This window comes from Phoenix dactylifera, chromosome 2, assembly GCF_009389715.1.
Source record: "Phoenix dactylifera cultivar Barhee BC4 chromosome 2, palm_55x_up_171113_PBpolish2nd_filt_p, whole genome shotgun sequence".
In the NCBI taxonomy this organism is placed as follows: domain Eukaryota; kingdom Viridiplantae; phylum Streptophyta; class Magnoliopsida; order Arecales; family Arecaceae; genus Phoenix; species Phoenix dactylifera.
In genome coordinates this window covers 11687972-11715265 of record NC_052393.1, presented here as the reverse complement: position 1 = coordinate 11715265, position 27294 = coordinate 11687972, and the positions used below count along the sequence as shown (strand labels likewise).

The following is a 27294-nucleotide window of genomic DNA, read 5'->3' as shown; positions in this document are numbered from 1 at the left end:
TAAACTTTTATATTCATTATTTTATTTTTCATAAAAATTTTCATGATAGTTATTTGATGCAGGCTATCCATGCCTATTTGGAGCTCGTCGCATGCAAACGTATCGAAATCCTAATGTGATAATGCATGGACAAAATCAAAAAAATAAAATAATGATTACTATGAAAAAGAAAAATGTTGAAAAAATATGATAATGGTCAGACCATTGAGTGTAAATTTATACAAAGCCAAGGGTAAGGGTGGGATAGATCTTCAAACGCCCAGGCTAAAGAATCTAGATGTAGGAGAGCCATTTGGAGGGATGCCGTGGACGCATCCGGGAAAGTAAAGGACGCAAGGTGACAAACTGTAAGAAACTGGCCGGCACCATGTGCGGGGACTTCACGGTTCACGAGGGAAGTGAGGGACGGAATAAAGACGCGGGATCGGGTAAAAGTTTCCGCACGCACGCTCATCCTCACACGTGCCTCTCCACCGTACCAACCGACTTCCTCACCTCCCCCCCGCGTCTCGCGTCACGGCCAAGCGAGTTGGTTGGCTACGTGTCAATTAGAACAACGCCGTCCAGCCTAACTAGAGATACATGTCGAGTGCTCCACACGCATCTTAACGTAGATCGGATAACTCTAATGATGATTAGCGAAAACTATATATGATGCTTACATCAGTTTTGTACTTTCAACTCTTGTGATGTAAATGGGTCGAAGTTTAATTAACGTTAAGTGGTTTGCAAGATTTGTGTTAGCATCATGATGGGCATCGGCCTATTCGATGATAGATTTATTTTTTTCGAAAAAAAAAAATAGTGACTCATTTGAAAGCAATCAAATTCCAAATACTAACTTGAGAGTCTTTTTGAATTGCATGTTGTTTTACCGCACGTAAAAGCTAGGCTTCGTTTACGCGCATGAGGCTGAGGCCGTTTCGATTTCTTTTGTTGTCATCGGGTGAGTAATGGATTCTATAATCCAGTTGTAGAAAATTCATACAATTAGGACGCGACAAAATTTGATAAATAACCGAAGAATCTAGATAGGATCGTTGTTCACCAAAAAGCAAATCTTTCTACTGAATGCTCGCTGAAGTTGCGTTGCCAATAGAATTAAAGTTGCCTCCTATCACAATTATAGGTATCGGCACAATCTGACACTATAGATTCTCTCTCTCTTCCCATTGTCGGTGAATCCAAGGCAACAGCTAAATTCTACCTTCACCAGCCACTCGTCAATAAGATATCCAGGAGCACGACGACGCTCGTTTTCGGTTGATCCATCGCCTTTCATCTCGTGAGCAACATGAAGTATTTTTCGTACCACAAGGCCGATAAAAGTCTATTTTCCTTGCACGCAATCATACGTTTGGTAGTTATCCTCCAAAACACCCCTCGCTGTCAGCCCTCAGGCCACGTTCTGGCGTCCCGCGGAACAATCAAGGCGACCTAAAAGGCCCGTTGCTATTGGCTCCATTATCGTCGACCCTTGATTCAGGGGGGGCTCGTCAAAGATGTCACAGTTAAAAGTCACATTAAGATTAGAACACCAAATCAAAGCGAGGGGTAAGAGTGAGTTCAGCACGACTCTGACCTAAAAGATCCTCCCAGTTGTTTAGCTGTAATCCAATAACTATAAATCATGCATCGGACTACTACTACTACTACTACTAGCGTCATGACTTTGGGGATGATGGGAGTGAGGGATATAAGAGTATTTAATTTCGGATTGGGGTTACAACACATAAGATAGATAGAAAGGAACTGGTGAAAGCTTGGTATGATGACCGCATGTGCCTGATAAGACAGCATGGTGGGCTCACTAATGGATATAAAAGAAGTTTGAAGTGCATTCCACCTTTCCACTTAAGCATGGTGATCCAAACTTCTCAGCAAGCAACGAAGGATTAATATAATTCTTAATATATAAGAGGAGGGTCCTTTCAGCTTTATCTTCTCAGCATCTAGCCCTCCTAAAGTGTCCCTTTTGTATGAACACAAGGAGTCTAAGATGGGCTTGCATGCGGTTTTGCGTGCACGGATGGCCATGGACTTCATCTTCTCAGCCTATCTACCCTTGATCTTTCTGGTCGAGCAAAGAAAGCTGTTTTCAGCCACTGTGATCGATTGGAGCCCTTAATCATGGAGGCAGAGAAGCTTCTTCTGACCCCCTTATACACTATACTGGGATTTTGATCTGGGAATGTACTCGGTTTGGTGGGATAGCTGGTTTAATTTGGTTCCGTTTGATTGGTCTGACATGCATGGCCTGGACATAATTGGTTGCATCCTATTCCACTTTGCATGTCTTTGGAATGGGTTATGACCATTATATACGGCTAGCATACAGTATCTCACATGTCTACGATCTTATTGCAATTGGTTTTCTTCCCTTTTTTTTTCTTTAATTTTTGTTTTCATTTTTTATTTTTTTCAAGAAAACCATCTAAGAGGGGATGTTAGGTTTGACGAGGCCGCTACCTGTTCAGGAATAAGCATGAGGTACAAGGAAGGAAGGTTCTATATAGTCCAACAATGCAATCATCTTTGCCATAACCATCTAGATACCTCTTAAAAGTCACTGACATATATTTAGTCATACATCATATATATATTAAGTAGATCTTGAATACTTATATATAATCGAAGAATTTAAAGAATACCTTCCAACTACTTTTGAATGAGATTTTGAGTTATTACAAATGGAATCATGGTGGATCCGACACATGACCCATATGAACCACAGAATATTGCAGCACATGTCCATTTAAGCTGACCACGAGCTAATTATGATATTTGTGATTATATTTGAATGGATTTGGATCTTAGCATGGCAAGATCGGAGAGCATGTAAGGACCTATGCATCGACTATGCACTGGATCAAGGATGAGGAGCTAAGGAGGCAAAACCGGGTGGGTGCGCTGGTTACTCAAATACCAAAAAAAAAAAAAAAAATCCCTATTCCCAATATAAACCTTGTAAACTAATTATTCTTCTTCCGTTCTCCATGGATTCCTAAGATCTGGCTACTTGACCGACTCCTTATCCTGCCATACCGACTCCCCCTTTCTTTTGATGCATTCCTCTTCTTTGCTGTCTCCCGTCCAGAGTCCTAAAGTCCGTCCATAGGAGTCTTTGTTCTACACTGCCCGTGATTAGACTAGGAAATGCGCATTAACATTTGTAAATTCTTTGTTGGACTTTTTCCTAGTAATAGAGTTGCAATCAGTACTATTTCATTGTTTAAAAAAAGTACTTCTGTTTGAAAATGAAGGAGGCAGCAGCTGAATGTTTTGTTTGAAGCATAACAAGTCAAAACTATGCTATCTCTAACAAACAAATACAAAAAAAAGGGGTCAAAACTACGAGATTGATCCAGCATGGCAAAGAGTGCTGGATCAGTAATTTTCAAATCAACATATAAGCGTTCTTGTACTAAGCAAAGCAAAGATAAAAAAAAAAAAGACGGATCCTAAACTTGGTGAAGAATGACAAAAGGTTTAGTTTCTTCGAAACTTCTCTGTTTTACACATCCCAGCTCTAAGTTTCCGGGTGTCATATTTATAATTTCCGTGCTTATGTGATGCCAAATTGGAAGCTTTACTGGTTGTTGTTTTCAGCATTTCTTGCTTGTATCTTCCAACACTTTGAAAAGGTGACCAGAAATTAAGCTTTCCAATGCAAGAGGGCATGCTCTATAGATTTTGGTATAGCCTCCTGAGATCTCTGTAGTGAAGCAAAGTCCCAAACTTTCCAGAGATGGGTGAAGGGGAAGGAGACGGGAAGAGAAGCAGCACTGATTGCCATGACTGTATTGGGCTGGAAGGAGGGGGTTGGCATGGGAGAGGAAGAGATGGGGGAGAGGCCAAGAGGAGCATCATAACGAGGCGCAGATACATGGAAGAATGGACATTTTTAAGAAGGAAACTGGAAAAAGTTGCCCTTGGCGTGGCCAGACCGTGGAAAAGCAAGGCGCGGCCGCCTACCTTTCCTCTTACCTGGACGCCAGATGGGACTTCTTCCAAACTACTACTATTTTGCTTGTCAAGCCTCGATCTCGACAGGTACATAGAGCAAAGGTAAAATATTAAAAAATATATCTTGTAGATGGTGCAGCACCATTGAGCATGCTCAAATGTTATGTTTTTGACCGATTTTACAATCTTTTTCACTTTTTTTTATAATACAAAACATTGTTAATTTATTTCAATCATGGAGTTGATGACAATACAATAAAAATTACTAGAAAATAAATAATTCTCACAAATACATGGTATCTAATTACTTTTTTCATAATTATTTTTTTTTTGTTGGGAACTTGCTTCAAACTAAGATGCCACATTAATACAAGTTGGCCATATTTGGTCTAAATTGTTGTTCTTATTCTTGTCGTCGTCGTCGTCGTCATCATTATTATTTGGTGGAGAACAAGGATAGGAAAACTTCTCATTGAGATCTAGATGATGGCAGAGTTTAATCCAAGTCCTTGGTACTAATTCTCAAACACTTCATCGACTTTACTAGTTGGTGCTCTCAACTATATTGAATTATGTTAATTTTGACTTTATTGGAAAAAAAATAAGTATATTAGACTTGGCCTAAACCATACTAAATTAATCATGAGAAACTTTGCTGAATCTTACTTGGTAAAATAAACTATCTATACTAATCCATGGCCTTAAATTACTTGCATTGAAGTGCCTTGGAGACTTGCTAGGGATTATTCCACGGCACGCCTTTTTGCTCGAGGAGAATGCCACAATACAGTAACTGCCTGCTCAACCTTAATAGATATATTTCAAGTTGAATTCTAATGCAATCTTAACCAAATTTAACAATTGATCAATATTTTCTGATGCGGAAATTAAATTAGGAGAAAATGGCAAATAAATGGGCAATAAAAAAATTCCGCTATGTCACCATTATTCATCTGTATGAATTTGGTGACCCATAAGAGATGCGAGCTCTGAATGTAGCCACTCCATTAAATAACTAGCCTTTCAAACTGTGGGTCTCAGTAAGAGAGAGAATTCCATTGAGATGTCGGTGAAATCAAAGAACTAAATACACGCGCCAATCTCTACTGTGTATGACCCTCAATGCACAGTATTTAAATCCAACCGGGTGGCTGCCAAAATTATCAATGCAGAAAGCATTAAAACCAATCTCTTGAAGTGATCACCTTTTCTCCCGAATGTACACCATACTTGGGGCAGTCATTTTGAACCAAAATGTGGACCACCGTAAGGGGGCAAAACTAGAATCAAAGGCTCCAAAACGAGGTCTTGCAGTGATTGTACGTGGAGGAATATAACCATGTTGGATTCTGGGGTCTTAGCTATTTTTGTAGGATGAGGTGCCATTCTTCTACTGTCCGTGGGATGTCTCAAAACAAACTTAAGCTAGCTAGCAACTTTAATGAGCTCAACTTAGGCTGTTTATCCATGACTCGGTCCATTTGCAAGCCTAGTTCGTTCATATTGTGAACTGGTTGATGCCTCACAAATAAACTTTTCAATAGAAAGACAGCTGTAGGATTAGCCAACCAAAATTTCCCTTGTTTATGAGTTACTCAAAGTTCCTTCAACTTGAGCCGTAGATGATCTGCTACCCTATTTCATCAATTGCTAAAGTTCACTAAACCTGCGTTGCCTTGAACTATAGATTTCTGAAAAAATATTGTTCTACTCAAGTTCAGCACTCTATAGAATAAAAAAAAATGTTGATTAAACATGCAATCCAAAATGCTAGAAAAAGATTCAATATAACTATCATGCCCCCGACCCGCATTCACGAACCGAGGATCGTGTCAACCGCTGCATACTTATAGAAAACTCTTCTCACAAGCATGAAAGACATCTCAATATGATATCATAAACATGCAGCTGAACAACTATAAAAAATAATATGCAAATTTTTATTTCAATAACTAACTCAACATTTAAATATCTCATAATTCTAATATTATTCTAAGATAATATATCAATTTAAATGAACTCTAATCTAAGATAATCTGTGTCAAAATTCTGCTAGTCACTCTTCCATATTAAAAATTCTGATCTGGCTAATTCTCTGAATTTCTAAAATAATAAGAAATCGTATAACTACATCATCTTGTGGTAGGATCATAACATTGATTAATTTTCTTGCGGTGAGCTGCGCATTATTTTGCAGCAAAGTCATTCAAGACTGCTGGTCTGCTGGCGGTATGTTTCCAATCATCTTAGATACAACCTTCAAGACAAATTATGTGCCAACGTATTAGCCCCTATTGGTGGGGTCTTTAACATAGCTAGGTCAAAATTAAAATAATTCTAGGTTTTATATTTCAGTTCTAAAATCATGCGGTGTTAAAATCAATCAATCATATCCATAATAATATCATATATCATCATAATATTCTAAAATAATATTTTTGTAATAATATGCAATCCATTAAATTCATATATCATGAACAATACCACTCAAAAGTCATGAATATAATAATTTAATGATTGCTAATAAATTTAGTAACAGTGAAACATTAGTTATTCTGCGAGCAAATCCAAAGTATCAGTCCAATTAATCTAAAAAAATCTTTTTGAGATCCTAGTATTTAAAAATTATATTTTCATAAGAATTCATCATATTTATTCCAAAAATAAAAATCCTAATTTCAATACCCTCATAGGATTGACAAAGTCGGGGTACCCGATACCCCAATTGGTCTAATCAAGGCAAAACTCATTTGATCATATTCGAATTAGGTTACAGATGGTTTAATAGAGATCAGAGGTGACCAAATCTAATAGTATCTGAGAAAGGCCAAGATGGGGTTTGATGTGCCATCCGCCGAACATGGATCAGGGCCCTTCACGAGGGTAGATCCAGAATCACAAAGAGAGGTGTCATACTAGACCTAACATCTCTACAGAGAGTAGAGAGAGAAATTTCAGTAGAGAGAAAAAAGTCCATTAGAGGGAGAAAGTTCGGTATTGAGAGAATCAAGAGAGAGAAAAGAGAAAGAGAGGAAGAGAGAGAGAGAGAGCAAGCTTCTCTCTCTCTAACTAAAGAAGAGGAAGGGAAGGGGATGGCTACAGGTGGTACTCGAGGTTAGAGATTCACGGCCAGCCAACAGGCGGCCGATGGCGACCAGTAGCGCCAAAACCAACAAAAATAGAGATTTTGACCCCTTAAATGGTGGAATCCACAACATCTTGGCGGTTGGAGTTCCGACCATGGCTTCTAGCCACTATAAGAAATTGGATGGAGGCCTCTGGTGACAAGCGTCGACGACAGAGGTAGCCAAAATCAAAAGAAAACAGGGTCAGTTTTCGAAAACAGGGGAAGCAGAGCATCCCCTTTTTGCCCAAAATCTGATGATCATCGGCCGGCATCGAGGCTCCAAAGAATCCAAAAGAAAGAGAGAGAGAGAGGGTGGCTCGAGGGGGGCTGGGTCTTTACTAGTTTCCGGTGGCACTTCGATGCAACAACAGCGCGATAGCAACCGATCTTTGAAGAGAAAATTAAAGAGATCTCCAACGAAGAGCTCCGATTGGTGCCAGTTCCTTGGTGAGGTGAAAAAGAGGATAGGGAGGAACTCTAAATAGAGCTCGACTGCGATCAAAATCTGACCCGGAGTCGGATTCAGATTTTGTTCGACCATCTTGGGGAGGACGAAGACTTCCATCGGAAATTCTCTTCTCTCCAAGCACGTGTCGATTTTTTTTCTCTTTTTTTGCTGGGCTGGTCAAGTTGACTGACCCAGTTGCTAGATTTTGCTGTAAGAGAGTAGCAAGCATTGTTGGCTAAATAATTGAAACAAGTTGAAAATAGCAACCTGCCAAGTCAAGTCATGCATGTACTTAATAATCTTAGCATGCGAGACTAACGAAAAACCAACTTGTTGCCAACCCTAGTGGACTATGGTTTTGAGCATCTAGATGAACACATAGACCATGGGCCAATACCCGAATAGGTTTATTAAGCTCCAGATTTTCTCTGCATGGTACAAACCTAACAAGTACTGATAACCATGAGTGGCTTTGAGTGCGACCTATATTCTTTTTTTTATCTTAGGCACATATGAAAAAATTACACCCTATACCATATTCACCATGTGGCGGTGCACAATACTAATTACCTCAACTCCTTCATATAGATCTCATTCATCATGCGCTCATCTACCCCGCTTACATCATCTGGGTTTATTCCTATGGTCTACCTACATGACCTGCTGCGCCCTTTCCAATTAGGGTAATCAAAATGACTAAAGACCAAAATTGTGCCATGTCATCCGAGACTAGTTTTAGCGAGAGCACTTTTGAGGAGACGTGGGTGAAGGTGGTTCACTTCTCTCGCGTCCAACAACAGCTCATCCTTCGCTATCATATATGACCTCACCACGGCTCACCAAATTAGATTCTCACACCCATGTCATTAACAGACCAACAACCTTTAATTAATTGCCTACTAAGTTCCTTTTCCATCATAGATTAGACACCATTCCAAGATGTCCAGTTCATCCTTCAGCACCGTATTCCATATATTGTATTTTATTTTACTTTTTAAACGGAGGAGATGCTTGAGAATGCAGTCGATATTTGACCCGTCTCTCATATTTCTTTCAAAACTATGCAGTCCAAAGAGTGTGGGGGACATGCTAGCTTTAGTCCCCTCCCAAAGTATGAGTCTTTAATCTCCTTTGGTTGCATCAGGAACAGGGGGCTAGCAAGTAGCCAAAAATTCACTCATTGATCCCTTCCTACAAAACCTACCCCTCGATCTCCACATCTTCTTCGCTGCGCTTCGTGTTGAACATCGGTTAGTTTTTCTGTAGGAGAACCAAGCGGATGTTCCTTATCTGTTTTGACAGCTTCTTTTTTTTTTGATTTTGCTGATCGCACTCGTGCACGTGTCGTGTGAAACGCCGTTGTATCAAAAAAGAAAAAGTAATAACATAGGTTAGTTTAATATGAGGTCCAAGCATGACAACCACATGGATCCATAATTGAAACAGAAGGGAACGCCCAAAGGGAAAGGAAATGTCTTGGTGGTAAAGTGGGGAACTCGGTTTTCCAGTTGGTTTGTAACAGAGGATTCCAGCCAGGTTGATAGCTATAGAATGTCATCATAGGAGGATATTGCTCATGTTCCCACTTGCAATCCTTGCACATGGCTTCACTCTCCTCCCCTCCCAAGTAACACCATCTTGGGGCCCCTCACAACCCCACACCTTTTCTCTCTCTCTTTCTTTTTTCCTTATTCCTTTCCCCACTTTTCCTTACACTTGGGTCATTGCAACACATTCCTCTCCTTCAGTATGAAGAGAATAAACAAATCTCAGCTTTTGCAAAAAGGGATAACAAGCCCATGCCTTTCTCTGCAATGATAACAGGATGTGTTCCAGTGAAACAAAGGGCCAAGACTCTCTTTTCAAACACTGTTTAGGGGGAGGGGTATTTCAATATGTCATCATCCATTAGCATGCTGAAAGGCAGCGGGCTCCATTGAAAAGATAAATCTCAAACTGGCTTTAGCGCTCGCAGGATTGCGACATCACCCATTTTTACAGCCCAACTCCAGTAAGAACAGTTGGGACTTTGGAGACAAGCCTAACCGCCCCCCACCCCACCAAAAAAAGATATTGATTCTACGATTATAAAGAGCTTTCAGTATAGATTTCTTTACTTTCAACATATGAGTGGGATCCTTTGGGACAAGTCATAATCACAAGGCACGCTCATTTTACTCGGATGGCCATTCGAGTCCTTGTAAACTACAAATTTGGTGTATTGATGTACTCGCTCGTGGTTATCTTTAAGGTTCAACTGGGACATCCTAAGTCACTCCTTCCATAACCGGACAGATTCTTTGACAACTTTTTGATATGAAATTCCGAGCCCAATTCAACTTAAAAGCTAAAATCAATACGGGTTGGTTGTTTTTTCCTCTTTTTTTTGGATCAAATCACCTATAGCAATCCATCTATCTCTCGCTAATTATTCCATATAGGACTAGCCTCACGCTTGATCTCAACTCCTCTCCAATCAAAGTCCGTGTCTAATTATCCTTTTGTGCACCCCATGTCACCCCCCTCTAGTTCAAGAGATCACTCTAGAAGAGCTTTGTGTTGCCGCTCTAGTCTAAAAATCTCGCTCTTTAAGAGCCACGATTCACCACTAAGCACGCCACAGCCGCCATGACTTAGCTCTACTAGCTCACATTACTCTCTTAACTCTCTAAGAGACCCATTTCACCGCACCCTCATAAGAGCCTATTTTTCCAAGAGCCATACTCGAACATGCACTCAAATCCAGCACTTTGCTCCACCATTACAAGAGTTCATTGTTCCAAGAAATATTCTCAAGCCTGTACTCAAACTCAGCACCTCGCTCCATCATCATGGCCACAATGACTCAACTCTACCAGCTCGCATGCATGTTATCATCCTTTACAAGAGCGACCAATTTTGACACATTTACAGCTTCGAGAGTTGCCAAGGATCGTTAATTGGAGAAACATGAGTTCAGGTCTAACCGGGAAAAGGACTTGATATACAAGTTGGAATCCAGTTCAACTTAAAAGCTTGAGCCATTTGATTTGAGTCAATCATCTATATATCTATTAATCTCCTACTAATTATTTTATATAAGATTAAACATCACATACGATCCTCATTACTATCTTTCAACAAGAAAATCAGTTGTCTTCTCTATTTCATATCTCCCAACAAAGTGTGGGGACAAGGTGATCCCAGCTATAGGAAATTTATTCACATCAACATGCATGGAAGCTCTCTAGGGCTATATATGTCTCCAATCTCGAGCTCATCCTAGCGATATCTCGTGGGTGTTGAGTTGCTAATCTAGAACTCAATTGCCTTTGCTATGGTTTCTACAACTTCCTACCATCTTCTCTCTTGGATTTCATCATTTGAATGTCTACTACACTAGAGAAGCAGCTAAGCCAAGGGCCCAAGAAAGAAAACTTCTTTTTTTCTCTATTTCTGGGGTTAAAAGAATTATTTTATGAGGGATTGAGCTGATGCCTGGTTTAGATGTGAAAAATGGAGATGACGATTACAACAAGAAGAATCCTAGCTAGTAGAATGAAGCCAACCAGATGGAATAATGTGTTACATTCTTCATTCTTTGGTGAACAGACGTCTTCTAACTCGATCGTCAATAATAAGATAGAAAAGAAGAATCGTTAGGATAAAAGAATGTATAGAAAAATCATGTTTGAAATATTCTATCAGCCAACACGATCACACTATCCAACACTTTTCCCTCTAGAACTAGAAATATATGCTTATCCTGAGTAGTTTGTATGAAGAGCCCAACTCAAACTCGCATAGGATTTAGCCAATGCTTTTAAGATTATTTATTTATTGGTTTAGTTGTTTGTTTATTTACAGAGGCTCCAACTTACGCAGACACCCAACAATTCAACGTCACCTGTCAAAGGCCAACGAACAATTTTTAATCTTTCAGATGGAAAGTGGATACACAGATTCTGCTGTGTCCTGTTTTCACTCGAACAGCAAATCCAGTGCAAGAAAGGTGGTTCTCGCCGACGCCTCTCATCATCATCGAGCCAGTACAGCTATCAACCCTAGTCGTTTTTGCTTATAAAATTGACAAGGAACCGTCCATGTGGCTCTTTTTGCTTTCCATTTCTGATATGCAAAACCCTAACCCTAATACGAAAAAAGAAATTAAAATATCTAGAGCCTTCATCATTCTCGTCATTGTTTCTGAAAGACTACTCCATCAGCTTAAAATAATAATAACAATAATAATACTAATAATGAGTGGAGATAAAAAAAGATCTCACCTAAGCTTTCAATAATTTAGGGAGATATGGCTACCAATACTCAAAACTAATATATTATATAGTGTGTTTATTACGATTCATGTTATTAAACACAAGTAACTAAGGCCTACAGGGATCCATGTGCACCGCTTTGTATAGGACAATCAAAAAAAGCTATCTGCGGGCTCTACATAGATCACAATGTCTCCAACAGGTTCTTCCTTGTGTGGCCAACCATGCAACGTTCTAGTTTATTATTCAATAATATTTATATTATATTTGTATGTATGTATATAAGTGTAAGCTATTCATGTGAATGCATGAGTTTTTCCAGCATATGCACTTTGTTTACCTTACTAACCATATTCCCTTTCTACAAAAAGTTTCTAAGTGCAGTATTGGGCATGCATCATGTGAAAGCTCTCTAATCACATTTGAGTAGTACAAGTCTATATTTCACGCAACTAAGATTATAGAACCTTGCAAGCTAGGCCACATGCAGATGTATGCAAGAAGCTGAGTTTCGCATCATATTATGTTACTCTTTCTTTCTTTTGTTCAGGATTTGTCATTTTATTTCAACCATTGGAATCTACAATAATGTTTTAGCCCACAATTACCACTAAAATCAAGCTCCAACTCTTACCTAAATTGACCTTTAGTCAGCATGTCAAGGTGATCGTCCATCCACTTGGTCCTTGAATTGTCCTACAAGAAATCAAATTAAGAAGCTACAATAACTAGGTTATGACTCATTTAACAAGTGAGTTAACTGGGGAATAGTATTTGAAGGTTCGACCACAGTACAATCAACAAACTAATTTAACATTGCATTTTACGCAAGATTTTATTTGGCGTGTAGAATGCAAACATCACAAACCTTACTGGTTGAAGTCCAAGCTCATGAAATCAACAAGCATTCCTTCAACATGTGAGTAAAAAGAAAGCGAAAGATGACGAGGTTAGACACAGTGGCATATCTCAAAGTTCTCCTTTCACAAATGAATAATCAGAGTTGCCAGGAAAATTTCTTGGAAATGTCATGACATAAAGCCACAAATCTGATCGACCAGTTTTTGCTATCGTTATGTACAAGCAAAGCCCCTCGCTCAACTAGATTTGTGCATGACCTTGATGAAGCTTCGCTTTTGTTTGCTTAAATCAAAACAAGCTTGATATTACTAGATTTGATCTACAAAGGGTTTAAAATACCTCAGGAAACTCAGGTATTGATTTGACTGGTAGAGTTAAACTAAACAAACCGAAGCCCCTAATGGCATCTGTTGCAAAGTACCCTTGAGTACTTTGAGATGACATATTTAATTGCAATTACGGAGTTTTATGAAGTATTAATTACAAATGGATGACTCGCCTGTAACCAAAAGAAACAGATGATTGTCCTCAGCAATCGAAGCATCAAATGAAGTGCAAACACGCGAGAGAATATTGGTTTTGCTAAATCCAAACGCAAGCTTCCAGTGAGGCTCTACTACATCTGGACTCTGTGGAAGGCTTAAGCATGATGAGAGTTCTACACCAGGTTCCCAGCTTGAGAAGAGAAGCAAAGAGGAAAATAACGCCAGCTTCAGCACCGTGAAATGATGTAGATACAAACTGAGATCTATTAATCTATTAGATACAAAGGCATCCAATCACGGACTTTAACTAACAGAGATTCTTGAATTGGGTTTCAGTTCATAGTGCGCATCGCGACGTGACATATTTGCACCGAATTGGCTCTGACAGATGGATACAAATAAACAATACCCTTTCCTTCTGTGCACCCATTTTTGTTATCTCAATGAGTCAACTAGGTTCTGCTCAACCTTTTCCCTGAATAAATAAACTAATGATACTTCCCCTCTTTAACGATTTTGTACATAAGATGCTCAAAACCCATTATTTGAAAAACTGATACAAGATCTGACCAGTTTTTTTATTCAAATCTACCCCCCACCACCACCATGAAGTATCATCAACCTTGTTATGAAGAAATCACGAGTGGCTGGGACTGATTGTAACTAAATTGTTTGCAACTCAGTAAGCTTCAGATTCCATGGAGATCTGCTACAGTTGACGTAATCATGGGGACATTTCAATCTGTACAACGCTTCTGTCAAATGTGAAGAAAAGGTCAAAATAGTATTGAAGTTCGCTATCATGTCCGCTTACAACTTGATATTAGAAAGAAAGCATACAAATTCGGAAATTATCGTACCATTACATTAGTGTAAAGCCAAATCCTTCCCAACTAAGCACCTTCACTAGAGGCAGTATCCAGCCGGTTCTTTATTTCATCGAGCCAGGCTTTAAGTTCCCTGAATTCCTTAGTATCTGTAAAGTTCACAGCCTGGAAAGCATCCAGACGATAATTTATTCAGATTTTGTCTCTTAAGATCGAAGAGAGAATTGGTGTGAATTGAATAAAGCATGATCAGCATCGTACACATATTTGGTTTCTGAGAGAACTTTTTTAGTGAATGAGGTTAGAGTTTGCAGAGTACATAGACTTTCTGAAGAGTGACTGAGAAGATTGTAATTTAAGCTCAAACAATCATAAACATTGCAATACTCATGTAACCCAAAAAAATCCAATGATGTGGTGCTCTCTAAAATGATGTGAAAGACAAGCCTTTAGCAATACTTAATAAGCTTTTTATAATTTTCACAGTAAACCACTGAAACTGTACGTCCAAAGCCCAAACGACATAATAAAGTGATGACTAATAATTTTTATTGACCTGTTTCATTTTCACTTCTTTGGATGTTCTTCCAGCCAAGATTGCTAAATTAGAGATGAAAACGTTTAAATTCAAAACTGAAACAAGTACGAAGTCTTGGCACACTATTTCAAACATCAGCTTATTTAATTTTTCGCATTACAGCCTATCAATAACAGACAAATAGGCATATCTCTATCTATATCATATATAAAAGTGACAATAAATTTCTATGAAGAAAAAAAAAAATGGCCATTAGATTTAGCTAGCTACATCATGACCATTTAAACGAATATCCTAAACTTGAAGACTTAAAAGTCATTCTACGAAGATAAGAGCCAATTTCTTTTAGTTTTGCATGCCTAATCCCAAACAAAGACAGGAATCCTACCACAAAAGCAACATCATGTTGTGCATAGCCCGGGTGCTGATGTTTGGTTGTCTATACATATCCATATATGCATGCATGTATGTAGATTTTCTTTCTAGATTATCGCCATATGTACTAGGTCTGAATCAGGCCAGCCCTGATCTAGGCCACCCAAATTTACAAAAAGTTGGGTCTTGGGCCAAGGCCCAAGCACAACCTATTCCCAGATGATCCTGATTCTCTTCTCAAGACAAGTTTTGTGACTAAACTAACATTTATTTATTACTTGGATTACTAAAACCATGCCACTAAAATTCTTTGTATATTATGATGGGAAGATGAGCACATCTAGGAAAGTAGGGTGTTCCGCATTTTCAAACATATTATTAGCCGTCATAACGTTGAATTAGGGTTAATTGTAAACAAAACATGTTTATTATACAGCAAAAGCAGCATGAGGCAGCAAGGTCAAATCTTTGAGCAATCCAACAGGATAGTGGGCCACTGTGTAACTAAAAACAAGGAAGACTGACTTTTAAGATGCAGCAAAAATGTTATTCGTATACAATTTAATTAGAATTATATTCAAATGCTCTCAAAGTAACAAGAGTAAGATGGTATAAAAATAAATAAAATATAGCATGCCACATAGTAATGATGAAGAATATTTAGTATATTAGTCGTTAGAACTATTACTAGGAAATTTGCATATTATTTAAGAAAATGCAATAAATATACAATTCTGAAATCACTCTATGTAGCATATGGAAGGAAAGCAACCAAGTTGTAATAAACAAGGGCAAAAAGGTCTTAAGGATGCTATGCTCAAGGAGACAAGCTTGAAAATCAAAATTATATTGAAGGCTCAAAAACAGAAAGGAGGATATAAATGGCAATAATGGAAGTTGTGAGAGGATAGACAAAAGCTTGAATAGTAGTAGATTACCCATATTAGAAAAATCAATGAGAAATTTGTACTACATTGTCTCTTTTTGATATGCAAGGAAAAAGAGTACTAAGAAAAAACTCTATAATGAAACAACATACTTCAATAGTTTCATGATATGCTAGATGATTTTTATAAGCAACGCTGAAAATTATCCGAAGCCACAATCATCAAATTCCCATTTATCTGGATTTTATATTTTACATTCATGTTTCTTTATGTAATTCGTTCCTATTTACGGCTATGTTCTTCATTGACAAGAATTCGCTAGCATATGGTTTTGTCAAAATTCAATTCAAATTTTGGCTGCTTCCATAAGTCCGACATCGAACTTTGTCAAACCTTCAAAAATTTCCCTTAAAAAATTGACAGTGGCATCATCGGGGTTACGTTAAGCAGTTGGGTAGAAAAAAGAAATATGAAATGACCATGTGTCTTTCTTCATGGTTCATACAAGACATGGGCCGAAGTTACCAGTTATGGACCTTGTGTTGGTCAACACAATATGGTCGAAGAGACTGGATAATACAAATTTCAGTATTATCTTCTTAAGCATCAAGATGATAAGCGATAAAAAAAAATATGTTGGTGATTATGTAACCAAGAATTTCATCACCCAATTTTTCATTTTCCTTAACAGGTTCTACCTGTTTCACTGAGCTTCTTAAATGCATCTCAGCTGTAACAAGTTCTCGATGATTTCCAGTGGAGGAAGTAATTTCCATCTGGACTTTGCATTGCAAGGAGGCATAGGCAAATTTTTAAACCTGCTGCTATCATGCCCCAGTTCTGAACCCTGTAATCAATGAATAAGTGACTTCTTTGCTACAGTCAAATGGAACACATAAAAGCTGGGTGGAAACAAGTAATGAAAAATATCTGCTGGATGTAAATAACATATAAACCATGACAATCAAGAGCTGCATGATACAAAACAGCAATCTTAAATCAAGACTGCACACTCAATAGCATGCTAAGAACATCTACACATATTATATAAAGAAAACTCTGGAGTTGGGCATGCAAAGCAGGGCTCCTAAATAGCGGTCTCTGGATTTTTTTAATAGGAAAAAATCATGCAGGACCATAACTGTGAGAGGGGACTAAGGGAAACACTGATAACTTTTTCATTATAATTTGCTCTGGACTTTTTAAGTTCCCAACAGATACTAAAACTCTCATGTGCACTGCACTTGACAACAACGAGTATTGATAAATGTATCAGAGAGGGAAGCCATGGAATACTCAAGGGCTAATTTGGTAAACACATCAACTTTCTCACTTCCCAGCATGGACCATGATCGTAACCACCAAGCAGGCCATGAAAGTAGGTTAATCTAATTGCTTCAAGAATAAGCATTTCTTTTTGAGTTTAAAGAACATCCATCACACTAATTTGGACATGATATTTCAAAATATTAGAGGTGATTTTCATTTAGCCTCTGAAAATGATCAATGAGGGAGAGGAACTACCATAAGTGGCCGACAACAGCATTACTTTTCTAACACAAGCAGTCTTGAACTGAATGCCCCTTCTTGTATTTATTCAGGATGCCACTTTTTCTGATGGACCTTCCAAAGACTACAAATTCATGGTTTCTTTTGTCTCATTAAAAAGAGCACCAAGAGAAACTATTTTTTAGAATATTTTTGTTTTTAGAAACATTTCTGAAAGTAGAGCTGGTAGTGAGAATGTGGATCTTAGGAGGACATTAATAAGCTTATCTCCAATCCACAAGATCAGCTAAATAGGTTGTGCAAGCAGTTATAAATGCAATGCTAATTAAATTTAAAATATGAAACCAAGGCTGCTCCCAACCTCTTTTACAAAATCAAAAAAAAAAAAGAGAGCATGAAGCCATGAACCAATATTCAACAAGAAAGACAATATGACAGCTCTAACACAACTAAAGTGCCATAAAGACTAAGTACTACACATAAGCATTAAACAAGAAATTGAACCATTCAGAGTAATTAAGAAGTAAACAAACATGAACTTTTGACATGTCAGCATGTCTATGTCTATATAATATATTCAATGGTTATTTACCTTATCACATAGTTTCCTTTATTTCAAAAAGTGATGGAAGTGACAGTGCACAAGTCCTTGTAAGAACCAAAACTTCTCGTGAGAAACAGGAACTTCTATTGGGGCCTACAGAACAAGGATAGACAGATAAGAAGCAACAATTTTTAACTCTTTAAACTATGAAAATATCATATCCACTATAAGGAACAAGAATCAACAGTAAAAGAAGATAAACATTTTTCCTATGATAAAAATTGCACACAAAGTGTTACAGATGTTTGTATATAACTATAATAGGGTATGTACGTGCATTGTATGCTCATGTAAACAAATCCAATACTGACAGCTTCTATAAAAGTAAGCTCCAGCAAAGCTTAATGACTTGTTTAAAGAGAAAGTAGATTATAGGAATTTGAATTGCAGTTGATGATCTCATCAAATTCAGCTTCAACTGAAACATATCCAATTATCCATCTTTATATGGTAAAGTAGTTTCTTTCCCCTGCGAAGACATGCTCAATTCAGTGAAACATGTAAAAGGCAAAGGAGGTGTAAGCTGGAGAGCACATAACACATGAACACTAGCATGGCAAGACGAAGCATTTCAAGGAACAACAAAGGAGCCGAAAGGGAAAAAAAATATAATTAACAAAAACAGGCGGAGGATAACTGCAACAGGTACAGAAACTCAGCAAGGATATAAAAGTGTAAGTAGGTGCTACTGTATTATACATATAGTCATCATCTTTGAAATTGGACAATTCTCTAGATTTTCCCATCCCCTTACCTAGCTACAAAAGGCATGGCTAGTTCTGGGCAGTCAGATTGTCACTGTCTCCCCCGTCCATGTGTGTCTCCCTGATGTGAATGTCTCACATGAGGACTGGCAAGCAGTTGCAATACTCTGAGCCATCAAATGGCCTCTGAAATGAGAGTCAGACTGATATCATTATATGTACATCACTAAGCTCCACCGAAGTTCAAATTCCTAATTCTCTTCATTTATCTGTTCAGTTTGCCTTCCCTAATTCAGTTTATTTCATTTCATTATTTCTTGACCTAAGGAAGCATAATGCTGCAAAAAAGTAAAGGTGAAGACTACTGTACTATATGAATCCAGGTACAAGTCAACGCATTGATACAGTGTTAATGTTAACTAACAACTAGACTCCAAAAAATTAAGCTGTTAAGGAACGAGTTAACAATGTATATCAGGCTTAACACCCCACCTTTCCTCATGGGCGGCCTAGATCATGCATGAGCAGACTAAAACAAGAACAAGATGATAACCAGGTTGATTAAATAAATAATACGCATAATGGGGATCTAAACTCAATCATCAAGAAACTTGGCTCTAATACCATGTAAATTAACCACTTAACCCAGAAGCCTAAGCCAACAAGAAACAATTAACAAGTGTATATCTGGCTTAAGAGTTAAGAAATCATATAGATATCCTAGGCATCAGATTTGGGCAGGTAAATGAAGCAATTAGTGGTAAACCAAGGCCGAAAACCTACAAGAGCCTTCAATTCAATCTTGAAGATAATGAAGACATCTCACTTCTTCTCACAATAGGCCCATGCTCAAATATATGATGGAATAATAAATTTTTAATAAATCATAAATCATACCTTGACTCGCTAAATCCATCTTGAAACTCTGAGATGTGTGCACTCTGATCCGCAATCGCGATTAACCGAAAATAGCTCTGATCTAAACAAAGATTAGCAGAAGGGTCTTCTGGAGAGAGAGCTCTTAATGCATGATTTAGAGAAGGGGTCTAACAGGCTATTTATAGCTTTCTCCAGGAACCAAACGCCACAGGTGGTTACACCCGTGAAGAGTCACCCCCTATCAAGATAACCCTTCACTACTGTGAAATTACCTTAATGCCCTTATGATCATCAGAATTTACAAGTGACACTTGTCAAATGTGGGCTCTAATTAGATGAGATCAAGTCTTAATTAAACGAGATCCAACATTCTCCCACTTGGACCATATTGACGCTATTCGTCAATGTGGGCCACAACTTGACGGGATCCCAACATTCTCCCACTTTGACCATATTAACGAGTGAAATATCCTTAGCACTTGAATTTTATAATCTTTATACGCATATTCTTTCTATTCTGATATCAATTTGGGGAAACTTTATGTTTGACTACTTTGAGAATAATAATACGAACCATGGCGGAAATAAGACCTATTTTATTGGCGTATAACCTTTCATAATTACTATATCACTAAACCATCATAGCTAAACCCTTATGAATGAACTTCTCATGAAATCCATTCTTTGGTCAACAATTTCTGCTACCATAGTATACATAAATCATATGAATTCGTTAAAGCAGAAAATACAATAAATGTGATTTACAACCATCCGAAAGGTGTATAATAGTACATCAATCAATTTATATAGAAAGACCCATTTGACCGACATGCTCCTTATGCAATCCCGGGGCTATTGCTTTGGTCAAAGGATCTGCCAACATAAGCACAATATTGATGTATTGAACTGAAACTTTACGGTCATCACTTTTTTTTCTTTATGACAAGATATTTTACCTTCGTGTGCTTATTTTCATTGGATATCTTGTTATTCTTTATTGAGAAAATTGCTGCTAAATTATTACAAAATAACTTTATGGGCCTTGAAATAGTGTCCACGATCTGTAGGCCCGTGATAAAGTTGCTACCATAGGCCCGTGATCGAGCAAATGGACCTAAATGTTGTCCAATTTTAGTATACCTACCATAGTATTCATCACCTCTATTTGATCTCACAACTTTAATCTTTTTACCAAGTTGTAACTCTACCTCTATTTTGAAAAGCTTAAAGGCATTTAATGCCTTAGCCTTGTCACACAACAAGTAAAGATATCCATAGCGTGAGTAATCAGCAATAAAGGTGATAAAATACTTATGACCAATAAAATATAGGGTCGAAAAAGGCCCACATATATCTGTATATATGAGATCCAATAAACTTGTGCTTCTTATGGCACCTTTCTTAAATTTGTTAGTCTGTTTTTCCTTGATGCAGTCTAAATAAGTTTCAAAATCACCATAGTCAAGAGTTGGTAAAATTCCATCATTTACTAATCTCTTAATTTGTTTTATGGAGATATGACCTAATCTTCGGTGCCATAACATAGAAAAATTTTCGTTTATCATGCTACGCTTTAATCCATAATGTTCTTTATTTTGCAGGAATAAAAGGGATAATTCAAAAGATGTATCAAGGTCTAATTTGAATAAACCATCCTCTAATGAGCAATTACCAACAACAGTATTATTCAAGCAAAGGTTTACAAATGATGGTCCAAATGAAACAGTATATCCAAAAGAAACAAGTTTCGAAACAGATATCAGGTTTCTAGAAAATTCAGGTACATAAAAGGTATTTTCTAGGTATAAACTGTGGCCAATCTTTAAGGTCAATTTGAACGTTCCAACAGCTTCCACATGTGAACGCATCTTATTTCTCATAATGATGCTCCGTTCACTTTCCGTTGGAATTTTTTTTGTTCAACAATCCCTGCAAAATTTTACATATATGGATAGTAGCACCAGAGTCAATCAATCATGTGTTATGAGGTACATCAACAAAATGTGATTCATAACATACTTAGGAAAGAAAAATACATTTTTTTTAGAGCCATTTCTTGTACTTGGTGCGGTCCTTTTTCAAATGTCCCTATTTCCTACAGAAGAAGCACTTTATTTGCCTTTTATCAGTCACTTTGGCTGACACTTTCATTTTCTTCTTTTTAACAGGAATATGATGACCGGTACCACCGACCTCCTTATGTCCTTTTTCCTTATGAAAGGTGAGATAAACACTTTCTTGCCTCTCTTGCTTTATTTTCTGCTCCTCATCAACACACATGGCTAGAAGTTGACTCATAGTCCATTTTTTTGTATGTGTGTTGTATGAGATCTTAAATGGTGCATATTTCATAGGCAGAGAATTAAGAACAAAATGTACAAAAAAAAATCTCTGACATGTCTACTTTCAATGATTTTAACTGGGCAGCGATGTCACGTAATTCCATAATGTACTCGTGTATATTACCATTATCATTATACTTTAAGAAAGCAAACCTTGAAATTAAGGTGCTGACAAGGGCTTTCTTTGAACTCACAAATTGCTCCTCCGCTGCTATTAAGAATTTTTTGTAGGTTTGCAATTAGAAATTGAGCTCCTTATCTTTCTGGAGATATGATTTTGTATGAGTAAAAGACTTAAGTGGTTTGACTGCTCCCACCTCTCATACAGCTTTTCTCCTCAGGCGTAGTTTTCTTCGTGGGGACAAGTGGCATGTCCTCACGAAGTGCCAGATTAATATCCATGCACCATAAAGTGAATGTCAGTCTTTCTTTTCATTCCGAGAAATTTGAACTATTAAGTATTGGGATGCATGATGTAGATTGAGAAAAAACTATCGGAAATAAAGCTGCAAACCATATGCTTACTATCAATACGCATGCTATAATTACGCTAAAACCTTATCTAAATTACTAACCCATATTAGCAATTTAGTGAGTAAATCAAAATTAACTTTACATGATTTACCCCTTTATTATAAAACTAATGCATTAAGTATGATAATTAATGAACTTTAGATGTCTAGTTAAAAAATCCAAAGAATAACAGCCAGATCAGCTCCAGATTGGTGGTGGAGCACTAGGTTCACTTAGGTACCAGCCTTTCTTAGGCACATAGATAAGCTTTTTTTAGACACTATTATTGAGTGGATAATTTCACTAGATATTGTTCAATATTAATAAAGAATTCAAGGCCTTTGGGCAACAAGATTTCATCATAAATATCATACTAATAACATTATTTCATCCCATATTAACCTTGTATAATGACTTTCCTTTAGGGCTGGTTCATTATGTATGATGCAAGTATTCAATTTCATGAGATGGTGATAAAAGACTCTTTATTGATTAAATTAAAGCATTCTAAAATTCATAGGATGCTTTAGCTCGTCACCACAAATATGCAAAAAATTAATCATTTTTTATGGCTTTTCCTACATAAGATGCTTTGGCTCGTCTCATGCATATATCACCCTTTTATCATGAAAATATGAATAATTTAAACAATCATGTTTCATCATAAAAAAGCATCTAAATTGATCATTTATGTATAAATTTATTATAGAGAGTAATACTTAATTATCAGAGTACTGTTCTGTAATGAAACTTGAGTACAGGGACTAAATAAATATATTTTAGGACCTGTATGTAATAATACTTTATTATAGGGATCACATATAAATTACGGAAGACCCTTTTGAGAAATAATATACTTCTCAGGGGCTTACTTGAAATTTTTTCATTTATTGGCCAACCGGATTTGGGTTTCAGGTTTCGACCCGAAAACCCGAAGCCCGTTAATGCTTTCTTCTTCCTCACGATGGAAAGGAGGAGAAGGGGGCCAAAACTGGTGGGCCCTTCTCTCTTAAATGGCGGCGGCGGCCGCCGAAATCCTTTGGACAACGATCTACCGCCTTCTCCCCATGCATCCAACCGCCGACTCGTCGGCGATCAAGAGGAGAACCGCCGTTTACTGGCGGTTCTTTTCCTTTCTTCTTGAAGGCCGACAGGAGGAAGACCTCCCCTTTGCACAGTGGCGCCACCGGCCGTAGGCACAGCCGCGGAGGCCACGAGCACGGCCGCAGTCGTAGGGGTGTCGGCCGCCATGGCCATGGCCGCCGAGTCCTCCTTCTCCGTCCCTTTTTTTTTTGTTTTTGTTCTCTCCTCCGCCCGTGATGGCCATGGTGGCCATGGCGGGTCGCAGCCGCTGCAGACTCGCCGGGGCGGCGGGCCGCTGGACGGTGGCCCTATTGGCCACCAGTTAGGACGGGGAGGGCCGCGACCGAGACCCGCCGCAACGGCGGCCATGCCAGCGGCTCTCCTTTCCTCCTTTTCTCAAACAAGGGTAGAAGGAGAGGAAAAGATGTGAAGGTTTTAGTCCCACATCGCCCAAATAAGAATAATTTCACTTCTTTAAGTAACATGGGCAAGGGGACATCATCCCAAGTTAGGAGTTTAGTCCCACATCGGCCAGCCAAAAATACTTTACATGTTTAAATAACATGTGTTGTCAAATTGCTATCTTCCAGACAATATGGGTATGAATTATTTTAGAATCTACCCGCTCTGATACCATTGATGGAATAATTAATTTTTAATAAATCATAAATCATACCTTGACTCGCTAAATCCATCTTGAAACTCTGAGATGTGTGCAATCTGATCCGCGATCGCGATCAACCGAAAATAACTCTAATCTAAACAGAGATTAGCAGAAGGGTCTTCTGGAGAGAGAGCTCTGAATGCGTGATTTAGAGAAGGAGTCTAACAGGCTATTTATAGCCTTTTTCAGGAACCAAATGCCGCGGGTGGTTACACCCGTGAAGAGTCATCCCCCATCAAGGTAACCCTTCACTACTGTGAAATTACCTTAATGCCCTTAAGATCATCAGAATTTACAAGTGACACTTGTCAAATGTGACGAGATCAAGTCTTAATTAAACGGGATCCAACAATAAATTCTCTCTCAAAATTAAGCATAATTTTATTGTGCTCCAGATTAACCAAAATGATCTCATAGAAAATGGAGAAACTAGCAAGCCAGAAAGGTGCATACTTGTACCTATTTCTAAACAAAGTCATAGACCTTATCAAAGTCTACTTTAAAAGCGACACCTGTTTCATTCTTTCTTACTGTCGTCACATGACCTCCAATAAAGGCAATTCTTTCTTGCAGTCAAGTCACAAGACCTCCAATGAAGGCAATATAATGATTGCCGAACATATTCTCATAATTCGCTTCGGTAAATCCATATTTTATTTGCTAATCAAACTACAAAACCAATATCTCTGATCACCTCCATCTTGGGAATCATCGCCTGGGGTAACTAAATCAAGTCCAAGATTACTTCAAATTCTCCGAGTTATCAAAAAACATAATTGGCATAAAAGCAACAGACCGGGACACCTACAAGTCAGTATTGGCCCAAGAAAGATATGTTCTAGGAACATGTCAAGAAAGATGGGATCTTTATCATCTAATTTTAGTTTTTAGAGTTTCCTTTCGAACTTTCAAGAACAGCATTCACGGAACTAGTAAGTAACAGGTAAAAAAACAAGAAAATAAAATTTCTCATCCTTCTTCTTTATATCAAGAACAAAAGCTAAAAGGAAACCTTACCCACTTCTGAGCCCTTCTCCAAGAACTAAAGCTCGAGATCGGTGTTCCCCTCCCGGCACAGCAGCATCAGGCGTACCGCCGCCGACAGCCCCGCAGGCCCCGCCCCGACGATAACCACAGCGTGATTCAGAGACTCCCGGCCGTCCGATTCGGCGCTGAACCTCCTCGTTCCTCCGATCGAATGGACCAAACTCGCCACATTGGTGCCATGTGGAGGAAACCATGTAAAGAGTACTGGTTTGGAGGGATCGGGAGAATGGGATGCGGACCGAGGCCGGCGATGGATGGCCGGGGGAGCGAGGGGGTTTCGGTGCGTAGGAGATTTGGAAGCGGCGAGGCGGTTTTCAGAATGGGATTTCTGAGGAGATTCAATTTGGAGGGGAAGAAGGAGAGAAATCCGTGCACGGCTGCTGCAGGGTTCGTCGGGTTTGAGAGTACCTCCTCTTCACCCCCAAATTGTGTCGTTTGGTGGATTTGCGGGACGAATCCCTCCTTCGTGCGAAAGATCCATCCCCGATTCAGGACTAGGAAGAGAAAATGGGACAAGCGGTTAGGACCGGACTCGCCTAAGCGCCTTTTGCCTACCACCAGTCATGGGCTTTAATGTTCAGGGCCTGACTCCAAAGCCCAACAGGTTTCCGTTCGATTAAAATAAAGAGATAGGGGTTGTATCTTTCATCTGGACAAAAAAAACACTCATTTTTTTTAGCACAAATCCACCATTGGATCTAGCACTTCAATCTGTACAAGTAAATGAATATATAATTTTAGATGCTTTAAGATTTGTATAAAATGTCATGTCACAATTTTTTTTTCCAATTATTCTTTCACCTGGAAGACGCAACCCAAACCCAAAATAAAATATGTGATATTATTTTAACACTCTCCCACAATTTTCTCACAAATAAATCATTTATTTAATATATATATATATATATATTAATTTATTAATATAATAATAATTTTAATATCTTAAATGCATTTTTTATATACCTAAATCGGACACTTACAATAAAAGTGAAAATTCTTACAACGAGGTAGGGAGCATAAAGTCATAAGATGGGCGTGTAAGAACAATTTGGCCAGAGATAAAGACTTGGAGTTTGGGGGAAAAAAAAATTCACAAACTCATCAAAAGCCAAGTAATAGATAATCTAAGTGAAATTAATAAGTTATTAGTTTTTGAAGAAAAAAAAAGCTATTGTTTGTTCTTATTTCTATACTAAATTAATTTTATTTAATAGGAAGGATATAAATGAATAGCAATCAATTTTGTTTAATAGCTTATGGGTTGTGATGATGTGTAGAAATGTTAAATTTTTTAAATATGTTTTTCAATCTCTCATCTTAAAATCCATCTAATATCTATTAATGGTCAACAAAATTATCTATCTTCTTTTGCTTATCATGAAATATAGGTGTAACAAAGGGAAGTGAAGAAACACTTCCCCCAAAATTTATTGATGGCTTATCATGAAATATCCATATACTTCATAGAAAAACAAGAAAGAATTAAAAGAGGGAGAAGATGCTTGTTTATTGTCTTTGGCAATGCAAAGATGAATGCCAACCCCTCGAGGCATAAATGGAGCCAAAGCAAATGAGGAAGTGTCACAGGGCAGAGAGGAAACTGGACTTTTTGTAAGTGTGCATTTGATGTTTGAAGTCTACATAATTTGACAAAGTTTGCATATTTTTATAAAATATCGCTCGATATATTTTGCATGGACCCCAATTCTGAAGCATTTTGATGAAGTATTCAATGCTGAGTGGTGAACATCGCTATTGTTGGACCCAAGCCTTAATGAGAAACATAGAGAGTTGATGTCGATTAATAACAACCCGTCATAAAAAGATGTTGAAAATTATAAAATGAATCCAAATTTGAAATTCTCAATGAATACTAAGGTATTTTCTATTAATAACATAAAAAATGGTCCTAAATAAAAAAATTTGGCTAATAAGGATCCGCAAAACTAACTCCAAAAAGCTAAAAAAGGGTTAACGATTATTTTTTTTATTATTTAATGTCGAGTGGTGGATTTAGAATAGTTAAACAATTCAACTTGCAGGCTAATGACTCTAGTGGACAAAGATAGCCTTCTCCATCCACTTGTTCCATGAGAAATATTTCATCTCATATGTATCCACATGGATAGATATATAAACCCTAGTTTGGCTCATCTCCAATCCGGGTGAAATGAAGAGA

The 27294-nt window shown here is 37.9% G+C and overlaps 1 long non-coding RNA gene across 2 annotated transcripts; it reads right to left on the bottom strand.

Moving 5' to 3' along the window:
* Positions 1 to 13384: 13384 nt before the first annotated feature.
* Positions 13385 to 25618, bottom strand: LOC103708476. 2 transcript variants are annotated; one of them, XR_604304.4, is made up of 6 exons: positions 25086 to 25618; positions 18638 to 18773; positions 17872 to 17976; positions 16469 to 16617; positions 14004 to 14135; positions 13385 to 13898 (listed from the first exon to the last, which is right to left on the bottom strand). It is a non-coding gene; the product is annotated as an uncharacterized LOC103708476 (long non-coding RNA). The 2 variants fall into 2 exon arrangements; XR_604303.4 differs by lacking the exon at positions 18638 to 18773 and having other exon boundaries at positions 25086 to 25616.
* Between the last annotated feature and the right edge of the window lie 1676 nt (positions 25619 to 27294).